This window comes from Gossypium arboreum, chromosome 7 (genome assembly GCF_025698485.1).
Source record: "Gossypium arboreum isolate Shixiya-1 chromosome 7, ASM2569848v2, whole genome shotgun sequence".
NCBI classification, from domain to species: Eukaryota; Viridiplantae; Streptophyta; class Magnoliopsida; order Malvales; family Malvaceae; genus Gossypium; species Gossypium arboreum.
The window spans coordinates 60,738,265-60,750,298 of NC_069076.1; the positions used below are offsets into that span (position 1 = coordinate 60,738,265).

The 12,034-nt window shown below is 37.3% G+C and overlaps 1 non-coding gene across 1 annotated transcript; it reads right to left on the reverse strand.

The window, feature by feature from the left end:
• Positions 1-2,964: 2,964 nt before the first annotated feature.
• On the reverse strand, positions 2,965-3,071 carry LOC128295919 (small nucleolar RNA R71). Its single transcript, XR_008286468.1, has one exon. It is a non-coding gene; the product is annotated as a small nucleolar RNA R71 (small nucleolar RNA).
• Between the last annotated feature and the right edge of the window lie 8,963 nt (positions 3,072-12,034).

Genomic DNA, 12,034 nt, shown 5'->3' on the forward strand with positions numbered 1-12,034 from the left:
ATATTCAATTTTTGAAAAAGTTGTCTGAAGCGACCAAGGTCTCAACCCCTTATTGATACACCAAGAGAACACCACCGAAGAGCCAACTTCAATTACTAGTGAATTAGAAGACTTCCAGTTTATAGATGCAAACACTTCGAGAGCCATTTTCACCGCTCAAATCTCAGCTTCCTCAACAACATATGAATCTGCAGCACCATAGAATAACCCTCTAGCAATCCCCTCCAAATCTCTCAAAATACCTCCACACCCCGCTTTGTCCTCTATCGCTATACCGCATACATTGAGTTTTAACCAACCATATGGAGGAAGTCTCCAAGAAAAAGCAGCAGAATTATCTTTGTGCGATTGGAAACACAAAAAATTATATACTTTTTCATACCTTTTTTAACTTAAAACCAGGCTATTCTGGTTAATTCTTGTCGAAAAATAATTAAATATTATAAAATAATTAAATTATGTTAAAAATATGAAAAAATATGAATTTTAATTAATTTTATAGTTAATTTTGATTAAATTTGGTTATTTTTGATAGAATTACACAATTGGAGAAAAAGGGCCCGGTGAACACTGCGAGAAGAACTAAACCGAGAGTAATTTGAAGTATCGAGGCCAATTAATTTCCAGCCCAAGACGGTCCAGAAATGTGTATTAATTCATAATTAAATTAATTTTAATTTATTTCCTATTTAATTTAGGTTAAATGAATTAATTTTAATTAATTATGAAGAAAGAGCCTAGTGAACCGCACTGGTTGAACCGAATGGAGTGAGCCGAACCAGCCACTAATTGGGCTGACCAGAACTCTCCATTGGCTGACCCAAATCAAAAAATTAGCTGATAAAATATGCTTGCAAAAAGGCCCTTGAAAAACCTCCAAATTACGTTCAAACCCCACCTTTATTTTAGGCTTTGTAGATTTGCCCCAGCCTATTTTTAGCAAGGTTGAAAGCTTCAACCTTGCCATGTGTGTGGCCGGCCATGGGACGGCTCTCTTGGCTGCTGAATTTGCTATTTTTGGCAGCCATATTCAGCTATAAAAGCCACCCTATGCTTCCCATTTCAAAGCATCCCTCAACATCCCTCATTCCACAACATTCTCTCATCCTCTCTTCACTTCTCTCAAAGTTTCCTCTCCATTTTTCCATCCCATTTTCCCTTCCTCTTGTGCCGATTTCCTCTCTTGAGAAAGAGGTGTTCTTCAGCCATCTTGGGCAGCAATCAAGGATTTATAAAAGCCTTGCTCGGTGAAGACAACGTAGACTAAGACTGGAGCAACAGTCAAGCTGCAGAGAAACACTGGATTTGCTTTCTGTTCCCTTTCTTTTTTATTTCTATTATTTTTATGATGAGCAAATCTATGAAAAATATTGTTGTTGAAATGGTTATTTTAATCAATTTATCTTGAATTTAATTCGTGTTGGGTTGATTATATTTTGCCTACTTGAATTATTAAATTAGTGTTTATGTTGTTATAGGCCTCAGTGAAATGCTTGATTAAGTAAAATCATGCTTAGGTTATCTGGCATTATAATTGTTTAGATAACTAAAGAATTAATTGTTTAAACAGATTGAAATTGCAATTAATGGACTCAGTACTTAATCAGTGCATGTTTAATTTTTCTAAGGTAATTGAAAATTAAATCAGCATTGTATTTGGCAATACATATGCCTTGCATAACTTGCAAGATTGTTGTGATTAAATTGTTTCAAGGTATGGCTACTTTGTTACTTCACAGAATCTTTTACATGTTTATTAATTTGAATTAATCAGTTGAATCGACATAGGAATATGCGAGAGATAATTTAATTCAATAAGTATGTATGTGCGATAGCATGTTTACTTTATTAAATCTATTTAGTCGGTTGAATTGGCATAGGGATATGTTCAAGAGATAAATGGAATTCTTTTAATTAGTAAATATGTTCATAAGTTAGCAAATTACTGGGTTGCCGTGAATTAATTCATAACAGCATAAGCACGAATTTAATATTTCTAAGTTAAAAAGGTAAAATTAATCCAACACAATTATGTCATCTTGATTAAATCTTAATTGAAATCGTGCACTAGAACTCTTTTATTTTATTTAAATTGTTTGCTTAGTTTTAAAATCTTAGTTTATAAATCACTCTTTTCAGACCAAAATTATTTTTACCTCACCAAAGTGTTTAAATTAATTTCATAAATATTGCTTTTTACAGTCCCTGTGGATACGATAACTCGACATTTACTTGTCACTTTATTACTTGTTACGATTGTGTACACTTGCACATTTCCACCATTCAAGTTTTTGGTATTTGTCATGGGGACTATTTTAAAAAAATTATTTGTGAATTTATTTTTACATTTTGGTTCTTTTATTTTCCTGTTCAATTTTACTTACTTAATTAATTCTTCTCTGATTATTTTAGGTGTTTATGAGTATTGACCGAATTATCGACTTACTCCCAGTGGACCCTGAAATAGAACGAACCTTTCGCCAACGAAGAAGACAAGCGAACCAAAGAAGGACCGAAGAGATGAATTTCAAGAATATCAATCAAGGAAATAGAGCAAACCTTGCTCAAAATCTTATCCTTATTGCTGATGATAGGGATAGAGCTTTACGAAACTACACCATGCCAGTTTTTAATGACCTTAATCCAGGTATTAGAAGACTCGAGAGCGAGGCACAACAATTCGAGCTGAAGCCAGTCATGTTCCAGATGCTTTAGACAGTGGGCCAGTTCAGTGGAATGCCTACTGAAGATCCTCATCTTCATTTAAGACTGTTTATGGAGATGAGCAACTCTTTCAAGCTAGCTGGAGTACCTAAAGATGCATTACGATTAAAACTATTCCCGTACTCGCTGAGGGACAGAGCTCGAGCCTGGTTAAACTCACTACCACCAAACTCAATTTCTACATGGCAAGAGTTAGCAGAGAGATTTCTTGTGAAGTGCTTCCTGCCTAGCAAGATTGCTAAGCTGAGAAATGAGATTACTGCTTTCCAAAAAATGGATGATGAGTCCTTGTATGAGGCATGGGAAAGATTCAAAGAGTTATTACGAAAGTGCCCTCATCACGGAATTCCGCATTGCATCCAACTTGAGACATTTTACAATGGTCTCAACACTCACACAAGGATGATAGTAGATGCTTCTGCTAACGGTGCTATCTTATCTAAGTCTTACAATGAGACTTATGAAATCATTGAGAGGATCGCCAGTAACAATTATCAGTGGCCAACCAATCGAGCAACATCAGGAAGATGAGCTGTCGGAATCCATGAAGTGGACGCCCTCACTTCACTTGCATCCCAGGTATCTTCGATATCTTCAATGTTAAAGAATCTTATCACTAATGGGTCTAACAGTTTTGCAGCTCAACCACCTAACCAATATGAGAATATAGCCTGTGTCTACTGTGGGGAAGTACATGTGTTTGAAGAATGTCCGTCAAACCCAAAATCCATGTACTACATAGGTAATCAGAACTAGAACTGAGGAAGGCAAGGGTTGTAATCCAACTTTTACAACCCATCGTGGCGAAATCACCCCAATCTTTCCTGGAGTAACCAAGGGGCTGGAGGCAGTAACAACTACGCCCAACCTAGACCAACCTAGTCGCCTAGTTTTTCACAGCAAGTTCAGAAACCAGTTTAGGCTGAATCGTCCAATAGCTTAAAGAATTTATTGAAGGCATACATGGCAAAGAATGACACCACTCTAAGGAATTTGGAGAATCAAGTAGGCTAGCTTGCTACTGAACTTAGGAACCGTCCACAGGGTGCTCTACCTAGTGATACGGAAAATCTGAGAAATCCAGGGAAGGAGCATTGTAAAGCACTAACATTAAGGAGAGAAAAAACGGTAGAGCCCAACATCATTGAAGCTGAAAGGAGCATGCTGAAGCTCAAGATTTGGAAGAAGTTCAACCGAGTGTTGAAGTTCCAGTTCCACTAGAACCAGAACCAGCAAGACCTGAAAAGGTAACCTCAGAACCAGCCAACTCTGATCAGCCAACCACTCCATTAGCAGCAGAATTGCCGCTAAAGACAAATTAACTAGTACCAACTCCAGTATATAAACCTCCATCACCTTACCCACAAAGACTCCAGAAGCAAAAATAGGAGGTCTAATTCAAGAAGTTCCTTGACGTACTCAAGCAACTTCATATCAACATCCCGTTAGTTGAAGACTTGGAGAATTTGAGACGGTAGCTTTAACGAAGGAATGCAGTGCATATCTTCAAGACAAATTACCCCCTAAGCTGAAGGATCCTGGGTGTTTTACCATACCATGCAACATTGGAACAACTTATTGTGGTAAGCCATTATGTGACTTGGGTGCAAGTATCAACTTGATGCCGATGTCGATATTTAAGAAGTTGGGGATTGGTGAAGTTAGACCTACTACAGTTACACTTCAGCTAGCAGATCGATCCTTAGCACATCTAGAAGGAAAAATCAAGGATGTATTGGTACGTGTAGATAAGTTTATATTTCTTGCAGATTTTGTAATTTTAGATTTCGAAGCAGACAAAGAAGTACCAATTATCCTGGGGCGACCGTTCTTAGCAACCGGAAGGACACTTATTGATGTGCAGAAGGGCGAACTTACTATGCGCGTTCAGGATGATCAGGTAACATTTAATGTTTTCAAGTCAATGCGATTTTCTGACGCAATAGATGATTGTTCTACAGTATCTGACTTAGAGGATTTCATAGTGGAGAAGGAACTCAACTCTGTTGAGGATCCTCTGGAAAGAATTTTGACATCAGACCCTCCAAGTGATGAATAAGAGGATGAAAACTTAGCTTTGCTAGAAGCTAATAAAAAAGGATTTAATCCAAAATCCCGTTTTGAATCTTTGGATTTAAAGGAGAGAGATTACACACAGCCAAAAGCGTCAATCGAGGAGCCACTTAAACAAGAACTCAAGGTATTACCTTCTCATTTAAAATATGTTTATATAGGTGACGCTTCTACTTTGCCTGTGATTGTTTCAGCAGAGTTAACTACTGAGCAAGAAGAGAAACTTGTCTTAGTTCTGAAACAATTTAAGAAGGCTATCGGATGGACCATAGCCGTTATTCGCGGTATTAGTCCATCTGTATGCATGCACAAGATCATCTTAGAAGATGGTGAAAAAGAGATGATCGATGGACAACGAAGGCTGAACCCCATCATGAAGGACGTAGTGAAAAAAGAGATTATCAAGTGGTTAGATGCGGGTATCATTTACCCCATTTCAGACAGTTCATGGGTAAGTCCAGTCCAGTGCGTACCAAAGAAAAGAGGTATCATGGTCATAGAGAATGAGAATAACGAGTTGATACCGACTAGAACAGTTACGGGATAGAGAATCTGCATCAATTACCGGAAGTTGAACAAGGCAACTAGGAAGGATTACTTCCCTTTGCCGTTTTTAGACCAAATGCTGGATAGACTCGCAGGGTGAGATTACTACTATTTTCTCGATGGATACTCGGGGTACAACCAGATTACGGTAGCACCGGAAGATCAACACAAGACCACATTCACTTGCCTGTACGGTACATTTGTATTTAGATGCATGCCATTTGGTTTATGTATTGCACCTACTACATTTCAAAGATGTATGATATCTATTTTCACTGACATGGTTGATGTGACAGCCTTAAAACGACCCTAGTCGGAATGTGGTTTCGGGACCACAAAACCGAGGCATAAAAATAATTTAATATTTTTTTATTGCCTATAATATGTGTTAACTCATGTGTGACATTTTTGATGTTTTGATTTAGAGTTATAAATGTGAATTTCACTAGAAAGGACCTAGTAGAAAACTTTGAAAGTATGATGGGGAAATATGTGATGACTAGTTGATCATGCATGCAAAAATGAGGGGTTTGCATGTCAATTTCCCCTTTTATTTGCTAATGGCCGGCCATGACAAAGAATTATGGGCAAAACATGTCATAAAACATGTTGGGTGAATGCTTGATGTTAGAAATAATAAAATAAAGAGCATGGGCAAAGAAAGAAAAAAAAATGGTCTCATCCATGCCCTCCTTCTTTGTGAATGAGAGAAAGAAAACAAAGAAGAAAAAAAAAGTGTTCATCAATTGTCACTTCTTTTGGCTGAAAACTCTAAGGAAGAAAGGAAACAAGTGTGTCCTTTGGTTCATTCTTGGCCGAATAGAGGAAAGAAAGGAAGGGGAGGAGCTTGAAACAATCGGCTATGGTGATTTGTTAGACTAAGGTATGTTTGATGTTGTCCATGAGATGCATGCATGTTTTAGTTGGTAGCTTGAGTTCTACCTAGCCCATGGTCGAAATCTTGTTAGGTGATGGAAATGACACTCGGCCATGGATGCATCATTCTTGCTTGGTGTTGATGTCATTTACATGCTAAAAATGAAGCTTTGTAATGATGCATGTGAAGGTGGATTGATGACTCTTGAATCTTCTTTTTAGCATTTTTTTTTCTTTCGAGTGAGGCATTAAGTTCCTTGTTCAACCGTGACCAAAATCGAAGCGGTATGGTGTTGTGGTGTATTCGCCATGGTATATCCATAAGTATGATTTATGCATATTGCATGGTGGGTAAGATTTGAGCTTTGGATATATGTTTATATTTGGATATAAGCAACTTTGAGATTCGGCTCTAGCATATATATATATATAGATATACATGTTTGCACATGATGTATTGGTATGACATATATACCATCTCAAGGTATATATTTGCATATGATGATGTTTCGGTTATGAAATAAATGATTGATGCGTATTGAGTTACAATATGGAATCGTTAGTTAGTAAAATGTATCTGTTTTTGTGTGGTATTAAGTGTATAATTGGCCTCAACATGGACATGCATATTCGCCACATGAGGGAATTGGTGTGCATGCATTCGGCTAGAGGCAAGCATATTGATGCCTATTCTTGGCTTAGAAAATTGACTAACGAGAGTACTAACTAACGTGTTGAGTTGATTCATGATTTCGTACATATGTGACTTTAATGTCTAATGAAAATATGTGGGCTAAGTACCTTGAATTCCTCTTCGATGCTCAAATGATTAAATCAATTTATTTGTTAAATTAAGCTCAAGAGCAAAGGGAGCTAAATCCGATAAAGGGAAGGAAAAAGTAGTCGAATAGCCGTCGAAATCGTTCGACCACGTCCGAGGTAAGTCTTCGAGTAATGACCCTACTTGAATTATATTGAAATGATTTGTCCTATTACGGCGGACAGCCGAATGTGCGTAGGGACTAAGTTATAAAGTCAATTGAAATCATGCTCTTTGTGTGTGGCTATTGAGCCGAAATGGGAAAGGTTTGATAAATGTTTTGTGTTTGAGCCTTAGTAACGAGAATGAAATATGGATGTGTCGTGATTATTGATATATGTGTACATGAGCATTTGAATAATACCCGGGCTAAGTTCCGAAGGCATTTATGCTAGTGAATATATCCGGGCTAAGTCCCGAAGGCATTTATGCTAGTGATTATATCCGGGCTAAGACCCGAAGGCATTCGTGCGAGTTGTTATATCCGGGCTAAGACCCGAAGGCATTTGTGCAAGTTACCAAATCCGGATTAAGACCCGAAGGCAATTGTGCTTGTGGTTATATCCGGCTAAATTCTGAAGAAGCTCGGTTTGAAGGTGAGCGTTTTGGTGCTGTAATAAATTCAATTAATACGCTTGAAAAACCCATACGATAAGGTATGTTTACATGTGTATCGGAAAAGTCGATTCGTTTGAAATAGTGTTCGTTCGATCGACTAACGAACTTTCGGCTCTTAGATAGGTTGATACCTTGTGTGTGTATATGATTATGAGAATGTGTATTACTAAAGTGATTCATTTAGCTATGTGAATGTAATACTTTAGTCAAAGCTGATTTCATTACTTGAGACTTACTAAGCATTAAAATGCTTACCCTGTTGCTTTGGCTCTCTGTTTTATAGATTTTGCTCGTTAGCTATCGGATTCGGGATCATCGAAGTCGAAGTCATCCACACTATCAAAGCCCTTTTGGTATTCTTTTAGTTGAACTCTGGACATGGCATGTATAGGACTACCCTTTTGTTGTAGGTCATGTACCTTTCGGTTTTGTGTAAACTTGGATAGCCATGCGAAAATGGCTTATATACGTTTTTAGCATAGTACTATAATCGTTTTGTATGTTAATCATTATGAGGTATGGAATTGTTTTGAAACGATTAGCCATTGGAATGGTTAATCATGATCACACTTTGTGCTATGTATGCAAGAAGGGCCAATTGAATTATGGAAACTATGAAATAGGTAAAGTCTACCTTAAAGGCAGATGCTGTTAGCAGCAGTAATGTAGATGTGAAAAATCACTAAAAATAGTAGGAATGGAATTAAATAGTGAATAAACTATGTAAATGAACCTTGATGAATCTACTTTCATATGGAAGAAACGAAAAGGTCATATGAGTTGTATGTTAAGAGATATTTAAGTTTTTGTGAGACTGGGCCAGAACGGTTTCTGGAGTCTCTGTTCCGACTTTGGAAATTCATTATAAATTAACCAGAGATAATTAGGATCCATGCCATATATGTATAGATTCCTCCTTGAGTCTAGTTTCTATAGAAACAAACGGAATTAGTATTGAAGCCCTGTACAGGGAGATATCCAATTCGTAATGCGTGAAAGTGAGTGAAGTCGAACCCTGGATTAGGGGAGACTTTAACTAATAAAATGTACTAATTGGCCTGACCAAAAATTCTAGAAAAAAATATGTTGATGGAAATATGAGTCTAGTTTTAGGGAAAAATTACAAAACTGATTTTCGAGCTTTAAAACTCAAGATATTATTTTTAAGGCGACAGTGACGCAGTAACCAGCTAGTCTGGAAATTTTTTTTTATGGACTGTGAAAACAATTAAGTTAAGTCTGTGTGCACCTTGTGTTCGACTCCGGTAACGGACTCGGGTACGGGGTGTTACAGTTGAGAAATTTTTGGAAGTTTTCATGGACGATTTTTCAGTGTTTGGAGATACGTACGATGATTGCTTAGCCAATCTGGCTAAGGTACTTAGGCGATGCGAAGAAACGAACCTAGTACTTAATTGGGAAAAGTGCCATTTTATGGTACGAGAGGGTATCATTCTGGGGCATCGGATAACAAGACATGGGATCGAGGTAGACAGAGCAAAAGTAGATGTTATTGAGAAACTCCCACCTCTAACATCTGTAAAGGGTGTTAGGAGCTTTTTGGGCCATGCCGGGTTCTATCAAAGATTTATCAAGGACTTCTCCAAAGTTGCTAAACCTTTACGCAAATTATTGGAGAAGGACACGATATTTAAATTTAATGAGGAATGCTTAAAAGCTTTCAATGACTTAAAGAATCGATTAGTCACGGCACCCATAATTGTCACACCAGACTGAGACTTGCCATTTGAATTGATGTGTGACACAAGTGACTTCGCAATAGCAGCTGTCATGGACCAGTGAAGGAACAAAGTTTTTCATCCCATCTACTATGCAAGCCGAACTCTAACAGGAGCTTAGTTAAACTATACAGTAACAGAAAAAGAGTTACTTGCTATCGTATTTGCTTTCGACAAGTTTCGATCTTATCTTGTAGGTACCAAGGTAACTGTCTATACAGACCACTTGGCAATTAAATATTTACTTGCCAAGAAAGTCACTAAGCCGAGGTTGATCCGATGGGTACTTCTACTTCAAGAGTTCAATTTGGAAATTCAAGATCGAAAGGGAGTAGAAAACCAAGTAGCAGATCACTTGTCCAGATTGGAGCCGCAAGAAGGGAATTCTCAACTTCTATCGATTCAAGAAACATTTCCAGATGAACATATACTGAAGGTAAGTCATGTCCATAATACCCCTTGGTTTGCTGATATTGCTAACTTTTTAGCTTGTGGTTTAATACCGTATGATAAGACATATCAACAAAGGAGAAAGTTTCTTCACGATGTGAAGTACTTTTTCTAGGAGGAACCATATCTGTTTAAAAAGTATGCAAATCAGATGATTAGGAGATGCATAGCAGAAGAAGAAATACCGAAGATTTTATACCACTGTCACTCAGCCCCAAGTGGGGGTCATTTCGGAGGAACTCGTACTGCAGCCAAAGTATTGCAAGCCGAATTCTTTTGGCCAACACTATTCAAGGATGCATATGCATACGCAAAGAGTTGTGACCGATGTCAAAGAGTTGGAAATGTCACCAACAAAAATGAGATGCCTCGAACAAACATTATTGAGGTCGAATTATTTGATGTTTGGGGTATTGATTTTCTTGGGCCCTTCCCTTCATCTTTTGGTCACAAGTATATACTAGTAGCAGTAGATTATGTGTCCAAGTGGGTCGAGGCAGAGGCATATCCGACCAACGATTCTAGGGTTGTGATGAAGTTTTTGCAGAAACACGTGTTTATGAGGTTTGGAACCCCGAGAGCCATCATTCGTGATGAAGGGTCCCACTTTGTGAACAAGTGGTTAAAATGGTTACTAGACAAGCACGGGGTGAAACACAAGGTTGCAACGGCTTACCATCCGCAGACGAATGGACAAGTTGAACTAGAAAATAAAGAAATCAAGGGCATATTGGAGAAGGTAGTTTGCCCGAACCGACGAGACTGGTCCAAAAGACTAGATGACGCTTTATGGGCCTACAGGACAGCATACAAGACAACTTTAGGGATGTCACCCTATAGGCTGGTTTTCGATAAAGCATGTCATCTACCTTTGGAGTTAGAGCAAAAAGCTTATTGGGCTCTTCGACGACTCAACTTAGATCCTAAGCTCGCAAAAGAAAGACGGATGTTCCAACTCAATGAGTTAGAAGAATTCCGAATATTCTCATATGAAAATGCCAAATTACTCAAAGAGAGACTCAAGAAATGGCATGACAAACACATCCAGGTTCGAGAATTTGAAGCAGGCCAGCAAGTATTGTTGTTCAACTCGAAATTGAAGTTCTTTCCAGGTAAGCTAAAATTACGTTGGTCTGGTCCATTTACAATTCACAAGGTCTATCCATACAGAGTTGTTGAACTTCGAGGTAAGAGAGGTAATTTTCAAGTTAATGCTCAGCGTTTGAAACACTATTGGGGGAATAAAACCGAATGGGATAACGTCTCGTTCATTTTATCAGATATTTAATATTTTTTTGTGTTTTGTTTAATGAATAATTTAGGGTCTATTTTTCAGGTTTAGTGTGTTTAAATAAATTCTGTCTAGGAGGTTGGAACTTAAGCGGGACCATTTGTGACCCCTCTAATCTTTCCTGGGAATTTATTTTAACATAATTTTCCAAGAAATTTTTCCCTAATCAACAAACTAAATTTTTGTTTTTAAATAAAATGGTCAATTTGATCCAATTTTTAATTTGCAACTCAATTTTTAATTTTCATTGAGTCTAGGGACTTAAATTGAATATTTTTTAAAGTTTGATTGCTCTTTTTGTAAATAATGAAAATTAGGTGCCTTTCTTTGTAAATATATTTTTTAAAGGTATCTAGAAGAAATATTTTTTATTTTATTTTATTTAACATTATTAATAATTTGATAAACTTTAATATATAATTACATTCATTATAATTTATATATTAATTTTATCAACTTAGATTAAATTAGGATTAATTTAATTTCAATTTTTATTTTATGTTTATCTTAATAAATAATATCAATTGATAATTCTATATGCTTATATTTAATTATTAATTGTTGTTAAATTTGAGTAGGATTAGAATTAAACTCTTATCTTTAATTATTAAATTAGACTAAGAGTTCTATTTTAAGTCCTATTACTTATGCTATAAATACCACCTTATACCTCCCATCCATGCATCAACCAAAAACCAAAACACCTTGTGCCGCAACACCCCTAGCTCCAGCAGCCTAGTCGGCAAACACCCAGTTGCATCACGCTGCGCGACCCGATTAGCACCCAGCTCCCACTTGTCTGTTGGTGTTTGATCCAGCCATTGCCAGTCGCGATCTGCTGCTTTAGCGCCTCACCTGCGCACCCTTGCTACTACTGCCCAGGCTACGTCCCAGCTC